Here is a 19,208-nt window from a genome sequence, read left to right as displayed (position 1 = left end):
TGCCTGTGGGACGACCTCTCATTGGAGGCCGGAGGTCACATGCTCAGGTCCTGTTCCTGCTCGGATTGGTCCACCACTGGGAAGGTCCCAGAAGGACGCTGCTGTAAAAGAGCCACAAGGCCGAGCGGCCATACGCTAGTATAGACTCTTATTGTATATTGTGTGAGTGATGATGGATGCATGTATTTGGTGACTGACTCATTATGACTCCCCTCCCTTGGATATGTATGGTATAGGGCTATAGAGTTAGAGTCAGCGCCTGCTAGTGGCTTGGTCTGTGCCACAGTGCTTCTACATCTCAGCACCTCACTCAGCGCCATATGGTGCCATCCAGAGCTGGGCACCTTCAGTACAGCATTAAGCGGCTGCATCCACAAGTGTGACGCCGTGCGCAAGTCTAGCACTTTCCTCCATTGTTCCGGGTGGTTAATGGCGTCCGCCAGAGCGGTGCAGTTCGCACATAGTGCGCTTTTGTTTATTTAATTTGTTTCTTTTTGGCACTACTATTGCGGTGCCGAGCACTAGTGTGACTAGAGGGACTCTAACCCAGTGTCTCAGGGGTAGAGTCCTGTGTCTATACACCAGTGCTCACATTGCCAAGCTCTATGAGCCTAAACAGGCTGCGGCATTTGTTTGGCGGTCGGGCGGCTCTGTGAGGTAACAGAGTCCGCTTCTGTACATACTAGGTGGAGTTAATCCCGTGTGTTCCTCTATTGTACCACCATATAACGTCCGCCATTACCGAGCAGCAGTTTGTCATCTCTGCACAGTGGACTCCTGGTTGAAATCGCACCTTATTATATTTTATATTTAGTGCGATCCGCAACCCTAACACTCTCTGTCCCATTTTGTGTTACATTACATCATTACAGAGATATTCACATTTGTTTCTTCTGTAGCACAGTATGTGAAATCTCTGCTTGCGGTTCAGCTGGGTGTTTCTTCAGTTTTCTCTGCTTTCACCCATGCATCCCTAACGCTAATAATCACAACAGCTGATCTAGTAGTCTCTAATTCTATCAAACTGTGATTGGCAGTGAATGTCAGGGAGAGGTGAAAGTGCACACCCCCACAGAAGACTTTGAAGAAAAACCTATTTGAACTACAAGTAGAGATTTCACATAGTGCGCTCCAAAATAAACAAATGTGCATAGCTCTACAATGGAATAACATATGGAAAAATGGAAATAAGAGGCAGAATAAGGGGGCCTCTGGAGTGTTTACCAGGCATGTACAAGTGCTTCTCACAAAATTAGAATATCATCAAAAAGTTAATTTATTTCAGCTCTTCAATAAAAAAAAGTGATACTCCTATATTATATAGTCATTACAGAGTGATCTATTTTAAGTGTTTATTTGATGATCATGGCTTACAGCCAGTGAAAACCCAAAAGACATTATCTCAGTAAATTAGAATAATTCACAAAAAACACCTGGAAAGTCTTCCTAAGCTTTAAAAAAAAGTCCCATTAACAGAAATAAACACTGAAATAGATCATTCTGTTTGTAATGACTCTATATAATATACGAGTTTCACTTTTTGTATTGAAGAACTGAAATAAATTAACTTTTTGATTATATTCTGATTTTGTGAGAAGCACTTGTAGCTCTTTTTTTTGAGGAAGAGACAAATCCTTATTAATAGCCTTTTAAACATCTTTCCCACATTGGATGCTGTGTTTACTAGAACTACTGGTGGAGGCCTAAAATCTTTTTTGAATTTGGGCACCACAATTGCCATGTGACAGTACCTTGTCTTTATTCCTGTCATTAGAGAATCTCTAAATATTATAAACTGGCTACAAAAAGACAGAAATTATGAATCAATTTATAAAAAAAAAAGACTGAATCATCTCCTCTCTTTTATATTACGTTTTGCGTTCAGTTAAAAAAAACTGCATCAACAACTGAATATGTGAATTCAGGCTTATGCCTTGTCTTAGTTCTTCATTCTGTACGTGCATCCATGAACGTTCTCCACTCTACAGGGAGTGGCGGGCCACAGTAATTCCTTTTCACCGGATTTTTGTAATCCTCCTGTCTGCTCTATCATTTTTGGACACTGATTCAGTTTATCTGTTCATCCCTTATTGTTAGTCCAGAGGCAGATTGTCACATCCACAACACTGAAGGGCTATGCTGTCCCTCCCAGGAAGGCAGGACGTGAGGCAGGGCATGCTGGCCTCAGGAGAAGATGAATCACAGTGCTTGTCTCTGCCCAACAGCTGCAGAGAAATTCATTTCATATGTGACTGCAGCAACTACTGAGGTAAGTTCTCTTTCTCCTGTTACTATTGCCTACACATATCAATACCAGAATAAGTGAGAATTGTTACAGCAGAGAGCTGTCTTTTTCGTAGCAAAGCATTGAATGCTCATTGATGAGAACAGTGTACGTCAGATCACTTTGGAAAAAAAACATGTCAATTTGTCAATATTAATTAGTCTCTACTGGGTGAATGTATTGGGGACATCATGGATTCTGCATGGAAAGTAAAGTGAAAATGTACTTTATTTAAAAAACAATCACTGAAATAGAGTTTAGGTAATGGTTACAACTAGCACCCTTTAGGAAAAATAACAGTTAATTCCCCTGCCCATACGTATAATGCACAGATGCTGGAGTCTAATGGGGGAGATTCACTGTTTTTAGGAATAATCACTTTAAGAATTTTTTTTATCTGTTATTTGTACCTACAGCAGATATTGGAGAATACATACCAGAGTTTGTACACAGCTTTAAATACGGTACATACATTGGAAAATCATGTTTGTATTCTGTTCTCATGAGAAAGCAAATGTTAAATGGCAGATAATACACTATCATCATAGGCTGGTGCCTGTCTAAATAAAGCTTGCCCGCCAGTTACCTCGTCACAGTTTTTAGACATGTAACCTAAAATGTAAAAAAAAGTCTCACAATGTGAGGAATGCGTCATATGTAACGTAACACTTCTATCAGCTATCTGAACTTGTGTTTTTAGTACTTTACGTAACAACACTCCACATTTCTGTAGTTTGTGGATGACACTCCACATTTCTGTAGTTTGTAGGTGGCACTCCACATTTCTGTAGTTTGTGGATGGCACTCCACATTTCTGTAGTTTGTGAATGGCCCTCCACATTTCTGTAGTTTGTGAATGGCACTCCACATTTCTGTAGTTTGTGGATGGCCCTCCACATTTCTGTAGTTTGTGAATGGCACTCCACATTTCTGTAGTTTGTGGATGGCCCTCCACATTTCTGTAGTTTGTGAATGGCACTCCACATTTCTATAGTTTGTGTATGGCACTCCACATTTCTGTAGTTTGTGTATGGCACTCCACATTTCTGTAGTTTGTGGATGACACTCCACATTTCTGTAGTTTGTGGATGGCACTCCACATTTCTGTAGGTTGTGGATGGCACTCCACATTTCTGTAGGTTGTGGATGGCACTCCACATTTCTGTAGGTTGTGGATGGCACTCCACATTTCTGTAGTTTGTGGATGGCATTCCACATTTCTGTAGTTTGTAGGTGGCACTCCACATTTCTGTAGTTTGTGGATGGCACTCCACATTTCTGTAGTTTGTGGATGGCACTCCACATTTCTGTAGTTTGTGGATGACACTCCACATTTCTGTAGTTTGTGTATGGTACTCCACATTTCTTTAGTTTGTGAATGGCACTCCACATTTCTGTAGCTTGTGGATGACACTCCACATTTCTGTAATTTGTGGATGACACTCCACATTTCTGTAGTTTGTGTATGGCACTCCACATTTCTGTATTTTGTGGATGACACTCCACATTTCTGAAGTTTGTGAATGGCTCTCCACATTTCTGTAGTTTGTGAATGGCTCTCCACATTTCTGTAGTTTGTGAATGGCACTCCACATTTCTGTAGTTTGTGAATGGCACTCCACATTTCTGTAGTTTGTGGATGGCACTCCACATTTCTGTAGTTTGTGGATGGCACTCCACATTTCTGTAGTTTGTGGATGGCACTCCACATTTCTGTAGTTTGTGGATGACACTCCACATTTCTGTAGTTTGTGAATGGCACTCCACATTTCTGTAGTTTGTGAATGGCACTCCACATTTCTGTAGTTTGTGGATGGCACTCCACATTTCTGTAGTTTGTATGTGGCACTCCACATTTCTGTAGTTTGTGGATGGCACTCCACATTTCTGTAGTTTGTGGATGGCACTCCACATTTCTGTAGTTTGTGGATGGCCCTCCACATTTCTGTAGTTTGTAGGTGGCACTCCACATTTCTGTAGTTTGTAGGTGGCACTCCACATTTCTGTAGTTTGTGAATGGCACTCCACATTTCTGTAGTTTGTGGATGGCACTCCACATTTCTGTAGTAGTTTGTAGGTGGCTCTCCACATTTCTGTAGTTTGTAGCTGGCACTCCACATTTCTGTAGTTTGTGGATGGCACTTTGTGATGGATTTGTATATTGCTTGAATCATTTTTAGAATTGTGTAGAATTAAAGGGAATCTGTCAGCAAGTTGTTGCTAGTTAATATAAGGGCAGCATGAAGAAAGGGCTGAGACACTTATTTCAAGGATGTGTCACTCATGAGGCGGTGTGCTCTTGTTTGAATACAATAAGTGTTTTATCAGCAGGAGATTGTCACTGCTAGACTAGAGCCCCCGTCACACACAGCGATCTCGCCTGTGAGATCGCTGCTGAGTCACAAGTTTTGTGATGCAACAGTGATCTCATCACCGAGATCGCTGTGTGTGACACTGACCAGCGACCGGCCCCCCTGCCGGGTATCGCTGATCTTCCTGGAATGGCCAGCACATTTTTTTATTGAGCATTGGTCTCCCGCTGGCCAGCACGTATCGCTGCCTGTGGCAGGCGAGAGACCAGCGATCAGCGAGCTGGAGCTGGTAACCAAGGTAAACATCGGGTTTCTAAGCTCCCTGCCCCAGCACGCTGGTTTCTAACATACACAGCGGGTAACTAAGCGACGTGCGTCGCTTGTTACCCGCGTGTCGCTGGTGCTGATCTCTGGTGAAGTTGCCTGTTTGGCAGCTCACCAGCGATCATGTAGCGACACACCAGCAATCCTGACAAGGTCATATCGTTGTCGGGATCGCTGGTGCGTGGCTATGTCTGACGGTGCCTAGCTCTCTCCTGGCGAGTAGCCAACTCCAACCCCCCCAGCACTGATTAGTAGATTTCTGTCAATATACAATGTACATAGAAAGCTGTGGTGTGGGCAGGGTCAGCTTTTGAGCTCTGCTACATGCTTCATCTAAAAATTCTGATTGTAATACAACTGCTGCACCCAGTAAAGAAACCACTGGAGCCATAGGCGGAGGAGGACATGACTTGGGGATGGGTGGACCTTTACTCCTGCAGCTTTTTTGGTATAGTGGTGTAGATTTTTAAGCACGAGGGATGTTGCTTTCAGAGTAAGAAGCCCAGTATGTCTGTGCCTGGTGGGTTACTGTGAGGAGGGTGGGGCTTATATAGAGCAGGAAATCTGTGTCTCTCTCTCTCTCTTTCATGCACAGGATGAACAGGAGGAAGCATGTCTGCAGTGTCAGGGAGTATAATACTGGGGGTTATCACCTCTCACGACAGATGATAGGAGCACATTCACCTCAGACATCATGTACCAGTGTAGTATCAGCTCCTACATTATGTATGGGACCAATATTACCTCAGAAATTCATGTAGCTGCCATGTCCCTCATGTGCCTGCTACATTTTCCTCACAGACTGTGAGCTTCCGTGTGACCTCCCTGCAGACATGTTTGATATACTACTCTGCATTCACCTCAGACATTGTGTAGTGTGTCCTAGTGTAGTATCAGCTCCTACATTATGTATGGGACCGATATTACCTCAGCGATTCATGTAGCTGCCATGTCCCTCATGTGTATGCTGCATTTTTCCTCACAGACTGTGAGCTTCCCTGTGACCTCCCTGCAGACATGTTTGATATACTACTCTGCATTCACCTCAGACATTGTTTAGTGTGTACTAGGGGAGTATAAGCTCCTACATCATATCTGGGATCAAGATTACCTCAGAAATTCATGTAGCTGCCATGTTCCCTCACTTATTGCAGAGGCAGCTTTTGTGTGACCACCCTGCAGACATTTCTGATATACCACATTACTGCTGTATTATACAGAGTCTTCATGAGTTCTGGGTTTATGTATGATAGGACAGAGCAGGGACGCATACAGTGTCTGCCATTACTATGGTGGAGCTGGGCAGTCACATGCATTAGAGACACTGGTGAGAGGAGCAGTCGGGGGATGGTATATGTATGATGATGAGAGGCTGCACTTCATGTCAGTGCACTGTATACTGACCCTGCTGTGTGTGCTGCTTACCCCCCTCCCCAGTTATGGAGTCTGATGATCTGTATGTGACCTCATCTCTGTTACATACTGTGATGCTGGGTGTGCAGATCCAGTGGAACCAGGTTACTCACTATATGTGGTATATGTGTAAAGGCTCTAATCCTGTCCTGTATACTTAACCTGTACCACAGGTCTGTATACATGATATCACTCCTCACTCTGCTATATACGGATCATGCTGGGTATAAACATCCTGTGTCTCCAGGCTATTTTTCCTGGCTGTACATATAATCTGGACATGACTTCCAGCTTAGTGCTTGATTTCTGTAGCTATTGCTGCCTTTATTCCTCTTATGTTACATGCTGTCCTGCCGGATATATCCATCCTGTTTCTGTATATCGTCTCTCTCGTATGCTGCATGATCAGAGTATACCCACCAAGAGCTTATTTTATATTACCTAAGATGGTGGATAGCACAGGCCTGAATGGATTATGTTTTATCAGGTGTAAAATAAATAATCGGTGAGTAACTCGGCACATTTGAGTGGGCACTAATAACTCAGCACATGGCGGGCAGTGAGTGGGCACTAATAACTCAGCACATGGCGGGCAGTGAGTGGGCACTAATAACTCAGCACATGGCGGGCAGTGAGTGGGCACTAATAACTCAGCACATGGCGGGCAGTGAGTGGGCACTAATAACTCAGCACATGGCGGGCAGTGAGTGGGCACTAATAACTCAGCACATGGCGGGCAGTGAGTGGGCACTAATAACTCAGCACATGGCGGGCAGTGAGTGGGCACTCCTAGTGTGAGGCTGCACATTGCTCTGGAGGACACATCATGGGCCCAGTTTTCAGTCCTGTCTCTCATCTATTGTAATTGTATGTAGTAGAGTGACTGACTGGGATACAGAACTTGCATTTTTCTGCTCACACACCTATGGCTGCAGGCAGCTTATATTAGACCTACATGTTTCTTACCATTTATGCGCAGCTGGTGATTAGAGTCTGTCTGTAACTGCTGTAGAGGAGCAGGCGGCTTCTCATTTATTGTTACAGCATATAACACAGCATTGCCCATCTCTGTCTATTTCTCGACCTTACGATGGGATATTTTCCATTATTAACCTGTTGTATACCTTGGTTGTAAACCTGCATGATTTTCACCCTCACTTATCCCACATTTTGTGCGGTTGGAGGGGTCCTTGAAGTTGGTTAAATATGGTCTGGGGGATCCATTGGGATATGGTTTCCTCCTTTTGGAATTCAATATGGTTCTGATCTGGTGAAAGGTGGAGGGGAGTTTCGGCAAGGGTTTGTCGGATCCCCAAGAAATTCGAGTGAACATTGGAACCCTTGTGGTTATGGTGCTCCCGAGCTGGTGGGGTAATGGCTGGGAGTAATTGTTGGTACATTTTATGTTCACTTTATGTTTGGTAATCACCAGATTTTTGGGAGCTTCAAGGACTCCTACCAGCGTGTTAATATTATTTATGCTTTGATGTTTTATGGTATGTTTGTTTTAATAAAGGTGTGAATAATAATTATATTAAAAAAAAAAAAAAAGGGATCGGTGTATACCAACCAAGTGCTTATTTTATATTACTTAAGATGGCGGATAGCACAGGCCTGAGTGGATTACCTGGACCCTGGTGGTTGGGGGGGTCCTTGAAGTTGGTTAGAAATTGGTCTGGGGGATCCATTGGGATATGGATTCCTCTTTTTGGAAGTTAATATGGTTCTGATCTGGTGAAAGGTGGAGGGGAGTTTCGGCAAGGGTTTGTCGGATCCCCAGGAAATTCAAGTGAACATTGGAACCCTTGTGGTTATGGTGCTCCCGAGCTGGTGGGGTAACGGCTGGGAGTAATTGTTGGTACATTTTATGTTCACTATGTTTAGTAATCACCAGATTTGGGAGCTTCCAGGACTCCCCCCAGCGTGTTAACGTTATTTATGCTTTGATGTTTATTTTATGTTTATTTTAATAAGGACATGAATTTAAAATTAAAAAAAAACAAAAAAACAGTTATTTGTTTTCCTTTTAGTGGGTCCTTGGAAGTTATTTATAAATTTGTCAGTAGGGGTAACCATATTAAGTATGGACCTCTGGGGTGGGGTTCTTGGAGTTGAAGCTGAATCAGCGAAAAGGAATTGGAAGTTAAAATTCTGGATCTGGCTTTTGGTTACGGCTCTGGACGGGTAACACTGGACGGGGTGTTACCCGGGAGCTTTTGGTGGTTGGACTTCCCGGAACGGGATGTTTGGTGCCCTCGAGCTGGTGGTTTACGGCTGAGGGTAACGTGGATTTTTAAGTTCTTGTGTTTTTTGCCAATTATTTAGCCAGAATTTTTGGGGCTCCAAGAACCCTTCCCTCATGTCATATAAGATTGTGTATTTAATACTTATTGTAAATGTTTATGTTAGTTGTTAATAAACTGGCCGCTGACCCCCCCCCTGGGTTTGGAAGGGTAACCATTTCAGGTATGGCACCCTGGTTTTGAGGGGTAATCATTTCAGGTATGGCCCCCTGGTGTGGAGGGTAACCATCTCGTGTATGGCCCTCTGGTGTGGAAAGGGTAACCATCTCAGGTATGGCCCCCTGGTATGGAGGGGTGACCATCACGGTATGGCCCCCTGGTCTCAAGAAGCATTTATATTTTATAGGACCCTGTTAGGGTAAAGTCCCTGGGGTCATGGCAATCATATTTTGCATGCCTACAGAAGAAATTGCCTCCTCTGAGCCAGGAACAGCGGCTGGAGGGGAGAAGAGAACAAGGTTGTTGTCTGGACAATGCAGTTATCTAGTGCATGAAACTGAAGAGCAATGTACCTAATCTATGTGCCCTTGAGCCAGTGGGAGCGGCTAAGGGTAAAGTAATCAAGTGCATTAACACGAAGGGCAATATGCCTATTCCCAATGCCGTTGACCCAGTTGGAGAGGTCAACAGTAAATGTTATCAAGGGCATGAAAAACAACAATGGCGTGGCAGTTTTATTAATAATGCCTTTGTAGACTTTTTCTGCTTTAGGTTTATTTAAATTACTACTTACAGATATTCTGAACGTTATTTTATGGTCCGTTATAATGTTGTTATATTGTGTATAGTTTTTAATTACTCCCTATTTATAATATCTTTCTATTGATGTGTTCATCACTTTTCGGGTAGTGATAGTAAGTGGGTTTAAGAAATTTTACTGCACAGCTACTGTAAATAATGGTGGTTTCTAGAACTAAAATCTGTGATTTGGTGAATTATTAGAGCTGGCTGCAATACGAGCGGTATAATAGTTTTTTGAGGCATGACAGATGTCATTATACAGGTATTCAGATTGTGGCTACGACCTTATTTATGGTTTACTTTCCACATTCCCCATTATGGGATCCTCATTGCAGGATGTTTAGCAACTGCTATTTTGCTGTAGTTACCGTATTATCGATCATAACTTGGTAGCATGGCATTGATAAAATTAATCTGTCGGAGCTCTGGAATTTTAAGTTTATTACTTGTGTGCACAGACTTTCCATAGCATGTAGAAATGGTTGATGGGGGTCGAGTCCATTTAAGGTGTCAAATGGCCTCTCTGGTGGCGGTTTAGGAGTCAGGTGGAAGTTGCAGGCAAGTTAAGGGGGACTCATTTTAACTAATAGAGGATGTAAAACCTCATGGTGGTGAACAGGCTCGGCTTTGGTGGCCAGCCTCAAGGACGTTGTAATGGTAACGTCAATCAGGGGCGGGCACAGTGGTTAAGCACAGGAGTGAGGATAATAGGGTCATTGGTGCCCTGAAAGTTTACTGGCTCTGCTTGAATGGCAAGCCAGTGCGTGCCGCCCCTTTATGGCTGTCTGGCCTGGTTCTGTATGTCAGACAGCTGGGGATATCACAGTACTTGTGAATCCCAATGTACTAGCACTTCACCTGACTCCTACTGTGATTGTTTTTAATCCTGTGATTTAAATAAAGGCCATTTTGACAACCAAAATAATGTGTTGTGTATTTATTCTAGTGCCTAGGTTTACTGTAGTTATGGTGGTTTTAAGATGGAGTGGGGGTCCGTCCCATATCCATAAGTCAACTATGTGATACATAATTGGAATCAAAGTCTCTTTTCCCACATTACCCTGCTCTCAGATGGGATAGCAAACATCTGATGACAGATTCCCTTTAAAATAGGGTTACAAGCAGGGCCAGGACAAAGTATATTGGTGCCCTAGGCAGATGAAGCCAATGATGCCCCCACCTTCACTTCAAAGCAAAAGAATGGCTCAGAGACTAAGGTAACAGGACCCCTAATGCACATCTCCCCTTCCCCTTCGATTGGTTAGGTAGCAAACTCTGATGACCATTTCCATTAGAATTGTTAATTTTTTCACAAAACTATGTTATCAAAAATAAAAAGAGTAGTGTGCTTTATTGTTGTGACTTAACAACGATTGCAATTTCAAAATTAGATACAGAATCAATCATTTTTTTTCTGAGAATTTACACAATACAGGGGAAAAATATGGATATTCATCCCTGATGTCCTATATTTTAAATTAAGAGCCCGAGGATAGTTATGGAAGCTAATAAAGCGTAACTATAATTGGGGCTGCTTGATTTCAATTAGGGTGTTCAGCATTTGGTAAATGCCCTAATGGAAAATAAACCAACTTCTGTTATAAGTAAAGGGATACGTCTGATGTTGTTTGCATCCATCATGCGATAAATACAGCTTGCACAAAACTGAAGGTGGTTCTGGTGATGTATTCTGGTTCTGGTGACATATTCATGTAGTGATGATTCTTGTGATATATCCATCACCAGAACCATCATCAGTACATGGATACGAAGCAAAAATCATCATCAGTACATAGTTGAAGCACCAGAGCCATCAATAGTACACAGATATGGCACCAGAAACATCATCAGTAATTAAATGCATCACCAGAACCACCATGAGTACATGAATGCATCACTAGATCCACTATCAGTACATGAATTCATCAACAGACCCACCATCAGCACATGACTACGTCACCAGAATCACCATGTCACGGAGTGAATGACCCACTGTGACACGACCCACTGTGACACGACCCAATAGCACAACACACAAGGGAACACCAGGGAAACTATAACAATGGTGGGCCCTGTCAATAGGGAACGGGGGAATGGACACCTCCTGCAGTCACCTGAGGATGTGCCCTGATCTCACTATCGTCCCTATAGGGGTTCCCGTCGCCAAACAGGATACCTAATCCCTCACGTGCCCTGCACCTCATCCAGAGGTGTGGTATCCCACCCTCAGGTAAGAAGGGAGCACCACCCAGGACTCCTAACACTTGCACCGAACACACACCAGGCTGGCCAGGAAAGGGTGTTGGAAAGCGAGTGGGAAAGGTAGGTAGAAGGGGGAGGAGCTTAGGAGGTGGTGTGAGGTATGTGATCCAATCAATGAAAGAGAGGTGACAGTTAGTGGGTGGAGCTAGTCCTAAGGTAAATAGTTTGTTCTAGAAAGAGTCAGTCGGTGGCAGGACAGCGGATGAGCAGGACGGACGTGGGGAGAGTAAGAGAGGGATAAACATCTAGAAGAAGCTCTTAAGAGAATAGAAGGGGTCCTAGGGGCACGGGTAGTGCAATAAGGCATAGTAAGGGAGCCGGCCCCTTAGCCTAGTGGAGAGCAACGAACGAGGCTCAGCTAGTAAGCTGGAGGCTGAAGCAACTTTAAGTGCCTCAGTCACCGCCACATTCATTCCTGGCAAAGGTAGCTGTAGAGGATCCCGGGCCTGACCCACATCGCTCGGTGAGATTCGTGGCTGCTGGCTTGGGGACACTGTTTGCGAAGGCGCAGGGCAGGAAAGAGGAGGCGAGATCAGCGCAGAGAGTTGACGTGGCCTAGAAAGGTGAACACAAAGAGGAATCTTGAAAAGGTGTTCCTGATCTACCTGGGAGATGGCTGGACCCCTCACCCGGAGGACACAGTACCAAGTGGGCTACCGCATGCAAAGAACTGTGAGTAAAGACCCTGAAACTACGCCCGACTGTGTCCTGTCTCATTTACATCTCGCCTGCCATACACTCCTTTCAGCATCACCGTCACCGGCTCACTATTACCACCTTAGCTGCCCTGGGATACAGCTCTGCCCGTGGAGAGCTACACCATCTCTGCTGCTGCCACACCACCATTCCAGAGGATCTCTATAGCAGCGTCGGCTACCCCTAGCCGAATACTACGGGTGGCATCACGATTCCCCTTTTCCTATAATTTTTCCTACCATCTTCCCCCTCATTTGAACTTCATCACCACTGGACAACCAGGGCCATGGACTGGGTCACTATCACCACCGTGACACACTTCCCCTTTAAAAGAGCCTGACCGGCCCAGTACCAAGTAACCCCCAGCCCTGCAGGGCGCTCCACTATCCCTAAGTAGGGAACTGGCAGATGAGAGCACTGGTCCCATTGCTGAAATAATACAACAAAAGGAATGCAAAGGCAGACACCATAAGGGACAACATAACAAAAAATGCAACACTTAGCTTTCTCTGCTGCAAAGCACCGCATCTCAGAATAAATACACCAGATGAAACGTTTAAAGCTGAAGCACCACTGCACCCAGGAAGCTTAGGAAGCTCCTGTCTCCAGCCCTAGTCACTGCAGATTCCTCTAACACCGACAGTCAGCTGATGCATCAGGTGACCTCTTGAAGGATGGCGGGAGTGGTCATCACCAATATCAGCAAACCCAGCAGCAATGCAATTACACCAGCAGGCAGGGGGGAAAAACTGAAATTAATCCACGATGGCTTGAAAGGAAAAAAGCTTTAATCTGAGAAGCCAGCTCTGTCACAGATCCAAAAATGGATCGTGACACACCATCAGAAAATACATTACCAGAACTTCCATCAGTGCATGAACACGTCACCGGGACCACCTTAAGGCCATGTTCACAAGTTCAGTATTTGCTATTTTACATCAATATTTATATGCCAAAATCTGTGTCACGATCCATTTTTGTATCTGTGCCAGATTCTGGATTCTCATATATAAACTTTTTTCCTTTCTGGCCATCGGGGGGTAATGTCAGTTTTTGCCCCAGTAGTGGCCGCTGGTGTTAATACATGTTTGGTTAGTCTGAGTCTGCTGATGGTGACCACTCCCACCTTCCTATAAAAGGTCACCTGAGGCATCAGCTAGTGTTGGTGATACACTTCCTTTTGGATACCAACCTTTGTCAAGACAGGAGCTGGCTGAGAGCAGTGGTGAGTCTGCTGATTGCTGATCTGGTGCCTTTGCTGCTCGGTGCAGTGCAGCAGAGAAAGCTAAGTGTTTATCTTACCTTGTTTTTAATCTTTCCTTGGTGTTTTATTAGTGCAGCGGTGGGACCAGTGTCCGCACTTACCAATTCCCTAGTGAGGGATAGGTGCAGGGTAAGGCTAGTTTCACACTTGCTTTTTTTTGCAGCGCGTTTTTCCCGCAAAAAAACGCATAAAAAAAACGCATACAAATGCATACAAACGCTGCGTTTTTTTCAAGCATTTTTATGCGCATGCAGGAAAAAAATGCAGCGTTTTTGCGCGTTTGTATGCGTTTTTTGTGCGTTTGCGTTTTTTTACAGATTTTGGAAAAACCCCACAAAAATGAAAAAACAACCATTCAACCACACACAAGACCAATGGGACTTCATTGTGGGTGTGGTATGTTAATATATAGACCCTGTCTACAGTATTCTTCACATTTGCTTGATTCTTCTCGTGACCATGGATCTGCGCTGGAAGAGTTTTCACTTCAACTTGGATTTGGACATCGCGATGGCTCAGGCGTATGCAGTTGCTTGCCATGAACAAAGGAAGAGAGAGGCAGCGAAGACGGCGGCGTATGTGGATACATCCGATTGTTGAACTCCGGGAGAGCCGTGGGGCATACCACACCCTCTACAGCGAGCTACAGGCAAACCCGGAGAAATTTACAGATTATATCAGGATGTCCCACGAAAGTTTCATGGATTTGCTTGCTCGTGTCCAACAATCCATCCGGAGACAGGACACACAGCTCCGTCGTGCGATTCCTCCTGAGGAACGGCTACTGGTGACATTACGGTATGTTTTAAAAACCAAGGGGTGCGGTCTGATGGGTTTTTTTGAAATTTAGTATTCAAAACCGTGGGTAATTAGTTTTCGTGAATGTACTAATATTTTATTTTATAGTTTTTTAAAATAATATACATAAATATTAATTTTACTTCTTTGTCTGTTCACAGATTCCTGGCGACTGGAGAAACCCTATCTTCACTACACTTCCAGTACCGTATTGGAATCTCTACCTTGTCTGTAATTGTTGCTGACACCTGCCGGGCTCTCTGGAATGTTCTTTGCCCAGAATTTATGCCCCTGCCCACCGCTGAAAAGTGGATGGAAATTGCTGACAAATTCTGGACAGTATGCAATTTTCCCAACTGTTTGGGAGCTGTTGATGGTAAACACATACGGATCATCAAACCCCAAAGAACGGGATCTGAGTACTATAATTACAAAAAGTACTTTTCAATAGTACTCATTGCGATTGCGGATGCCGGATGTATGTTTGTAGCAGTGGACATTGGAGCATTTGGCCGTGGTAATGACTCACAGGCTTTTAAAAACTCAGACATGGGCCGGAGGTTGTATGGCAACCAATTTAATTTCCCTATGCCACGGCCTCTTCCTCACACCGAAGCTCCGCCACTGCCCTTTGTAATGGTTGGCGATGAGGCTTTTCAAATGTGCGGAAACTTACTGAAACCCTACTTCAGCCGGGACTTGGACCACACCAAAAAAATATTTAATTACAGGCTGACCAGGGCCAGAAGAACTGTCGAGTGTGCTTTTGAGATTCTTGTTTCCAGATGGCGAATTCTGGGCACGGCCATTAATCTTAAACTTGAAACAGTCGATGAGGTGGTGAAGGCCTGTGTGGTTCTACATAACTTTGTGATGGCTAAAGAGCACCCGACCTTTGAACTGGACGATGATGCTCCTAACCCATTGCCTGAATTCACTCAGCACACTCTCAGGTCATCCGTTGAAGTTGGCCAAATGAGGGACCAATTTGCGGCCTACTTTATTTCTGATGTAGGACGGGTGCACTGGCAAGATGAAATGGTGTAATGTTTTTGTTTGTTTATGGTAATAAAAAACCTTATTTGATACCATTACTGAGTGCACTATATTTTTGAAACTCCAATTTAATAAAAAACTTCCCATGTATAACTGAATTTTTTGATGTTCACACACCTGGGCAGGTAAATACACATATGAGTTAAAATGCAGCATTGCTAGTCTGCGTGAAATATATTGGAACGAGCAAAGCTGCAGGCCATGAATCAGGAAACCATTTTTTTTCAAGAGAAAATTGTGCAACTAGTTGAAAACAAAGTATGTGATTTTCTCAAAACACAACCCTCAAAACCCAACCCCAATGAAAGTCCATGGGGAATACAAGTCAGCATTGAGTGGATGAATGTAATCTGCTCCATTCCAACTTACAAGTTATTACACTAGGCCTTGGAATGACTATACTAGGCCGTGGTATTTCAAATATGAGTATAGTATGCCTTGGGCCTACTAGTATAGTCATATGTGAAATACCACGGCCTAGTATAGTCATAAGGCATACTTAATTTTTGCCAACTAGGATCTTGTTTCACGAAAAACAAACGGGTGAAACTTGAAACCAACAGTTTGCTTTTCATGAAACCAGATTCTAGTTGGTAAAAATAGTTATTACACTAGGCCTTGTAATGACTACACTAGGCCGTGGTATTTCAAATATGAGTATAGTAGGCCTTGGGCCTACTAGTATAGTCATATGTGAAATACCACGGCCTAGTATAGTCATACCAAGGCCTACTGTAATAACTCGATTTTTAACAACTAGCATCTTGTTTCACAAAAAACAAACTAGTGAAACTAGAAAGAAACTTATTTTTAAGACAAGTTTCAACAGTTTGTTTTTCATGAAACCAGATCCAAGTTGGTAAAACGAGTTATTACACTAGGCCTTGGTATGACTATACTAGTCCGTGTTATTTCACATATGACTATACTAGGCCTTGGGTTGGTTTTTAACATGTATTTACCCATCAGTGTGTGTGAGCGGCGCAAACAACATTAATGAAACTTAGTAATGGTGAACCACAAATGTAAATTTATTTTTTATCACAAAAATAAACCAAAAAATTATTTTTTCCGGCGTTTGGGGGCAGATGGTTTCAATTTGGGGGTGTGCAGGGAATATGCAACACTTGCTGTTGAAGACGGTGTTTGAGGGGAAGGGGCAACAAAACTTGTGGGGGAAGGTAGTCCAGTTAAGGGAATTAAACTAGGAACACTTGGAGGAGAGGAAATCTGTTCAGGTACATTAGTTGTAATGGCATGTCGCCGTAGGCTTGTGTGCCTGGACCGACTTTGGCCCAATGCCCGCCTTGATAGATTTCGCCTTGAACTAGGGGCAAATATTGAGTGTAGGTCCCCCGTCTGCAGGTGTGGCTGCTGCTGCTGCTGAGGTGGCGGCGGCTGCTGCTGAGTTGGCGGCTGCTGCTGAGTTGGCGGCTGCTGCTGAGTTGGCGGCTGCTGCTGAGGTGGCTGCTGCTGCTGAGGTGGCTGCTGCTGCTGAGGTGGTTGCTGCTGCTGCTGAGGTGGTTGCTGCTGCTGCTGAGGTGGTTGCTGCTGCTGCTGAGGTGGCGGCTGCTGCTGCTGAGGTGGCGGCTGCTGCTGCTGAGGTGGCGGCTGCTGCTGCTGAGGTGGCGGCTGCTGCTGCTGAGGTGGCTGCTGCTGAGGTGGCTGCTGCTGAGGTGGCTGCTGCTGAGGTGGCTGCTGCTGAGGTGGCTGGAGCTGCTGCTGAGGTGGCTGCTGCTGCTGCTCTTCATTGTCAGTGCTCGTCCTTGCAGGAGGACTGGTGGCGGCAGTGATGGTCCAGGTTTGCAGAGTGGTGGTGGCAGGGCTACTACACGTTGTTGTAGCGGCAGGGCTGTTCCATGTTTGCCTAGTGGTGGCTGAGCTCCACGCATGCATGGGAGTGGCGGTGGTGCTCCAGACAGGAGCAGCGCTTGCCATGGTGGTGTCGGTGAAGTGACCAGCTGCACTCAGACTTGTGGTGGTGTAACGGTGGGTGTCCTGGCTTTGAATAGAGGTGTCCGTGCAGTGGTATGCAGCACAAGTCGGTAGTGAGGTGAAGCGAGTCAATGGTGGCACAGGTGGAAAGGACACCACTGACTGCTGACCGTACCGATTATGCTGCATAGCCTGCAAGAAAGCATTGTTGCAGGCCTGCAGCACATTCAGCTGTTGATCAGGACTAAGGTGTTCCGCCATGCCCTTTTCAATCTTACTAAAAAAATGGTGTGCTGGTCTGTTGAGGTCGGCCTCCAGACGGTCAAGGCGCTGTTCTACAGAATTGAAGCGGTGTTCAAAGTGGTTAAAACCACGTTCCATGAGTGCAAAACCGCTTTCAACTCTGTCGGACAGTGACTTGAGGCTGGAATTAAATGTCTCGCTCAAATGCATAAACTCGGGCAAGACATTCCTGTCCAAGGCCCTCTGCCGCTGGCGGGTAGTGCACGCATAACCAGTGGCAGAGACCTGGGACAGGGGAACACCTGATGGCCCAGCTTCCTGGTCACCAGCTGTGTGTGTGGTTGACCTGCAAGGTGCTTCCTGGCTGTCGGATGGCTGGGACGGGTCAGAGGACGTCCGAGGAAGGACCGCTCCAGGGCCAGGTTGCAGGGTGCTGCTCCAGGTGCTGTTGAAGAAAGGAAAATCATTACTACCATGCCTTTACAAAAAGCATCAGCTGTGGATTAGAAAAACACAGATTAATAAAAATAAAAACCCAAAATTTATAATACTTACGATCTCGTGGCAAGGACCGGTCTTAGGAACTGCAACGCGTTATAGTGACGGTATCTAGTTCTGGTCCTTGACGCAGATCCACTGCGAACCTGGCCCTCAGCACGAACATCACTGTTGAAGCGGTCCTTGATCGAACGCCAACGTGTTCGGACTTTGTCCACTGTTGATAAAAAAAAAACAGTGCCGTCAAGGACAACAGTCACTGCGGCACAATGTAGCAATACAATACTCAAAGCAGTCACTGTAGACCCCGATGACACTGTTGGGTTTCCTGCTAGAATACACCTAGCACGAAACCCAACAGTGCCGTCAAGGACAACAGTCACTGCGGCACAATGTAGCAATACAATACTCAAAGCAGTCACTGTAGACCCCGATGACACTGTTGGGTTTCCTGCTAGAATACGCCTAGCACGAAACCCAACAGTGCCGTCAAGGACAACAGTCACTGCGGCACAATGTAGCAATACAATACTCAAAGCAGTCACTGTAGACCCCGATGACACTGTTGGGTTTCCTGCTAGAATACACCTAGCACGAAACCCAACAGTGCCGTCAAGGACAACAGTCACTGCGGCACAATGTAGCAATACAATACTCAAAGCAGTCACTGTAGACCCCGATGACACTGTTGGGTTTCCTGCTAGAATACGCCTAGCACGAAACCCAACAGTGCCGTCAAGGACAACAGTCACTGAGGCACAATACAGAGCAGGGAAATACTCACTAAACGCCTTTTTGGAGGATGCTGTGGCGCTGTCCCAGCCATCCTTCAACGCTGCGGCCACCTCATTCCATAGCCGCCGGGTCACCACAATGTCCTTGTGCAGCCGGTCACGGCTGTCCCACAACGGCGAACGCTCCTGGACCAGGCTGATGAGCTGCTCATTATCCAGGTAGACGTCTTCATCCCGTTGTGGAACCTAGACAAAACATTCATTAGAATAATCAAATTTAAATTGAATAAAAAGTTACAAAAAAAGAAACATAAAAAAGAGTAAAAATAGAAGATAAAAAATAAA

At 44.9% G+C, this 19,208-nt stretch overlaps 1 protein-coding gene across 1 annotated transcript in view; it reads left to right on the top strand.

Moving 5' to 3' along the window:
* The first annotated feature begins 2,113 nt into the window (after positions 1–2,113).
* CMKLR2 (chemerin chemokine-like receptor 2) overlaps positions 2,114–19,208 on the top strand; it is a 161,077-nt gene continuing 143,982 nt past the window's right edge. The window contains exon 1 of the mRNA XM_073541887.1: positions 2,114–2,269. The gene's annotated coding sequence lies outside the window, so the exon portion shown is untranslated. The remainder of the gene's footprint in view (positions 2,270–19,208) is intronic.

This window comes from Dendrobates tinctorius, unplaced genomic scaffold (assembly GCF_039654945.1).
Source record: "Dendrobates tinctorius isolate UK_male_01 unplaced genomic scaffold, ASM3965494v1 ptg000125l, whole genome shotgun sequence".
NCBI lineage: Eukaryota > Metazoa > Chordata > Amphibia > Anura > Dendrobatidae > Dendrobates > Dendrobates tinctorius.
This window is presented reverse-complemented; position numbering and strand designations above follow the sequence as displayed.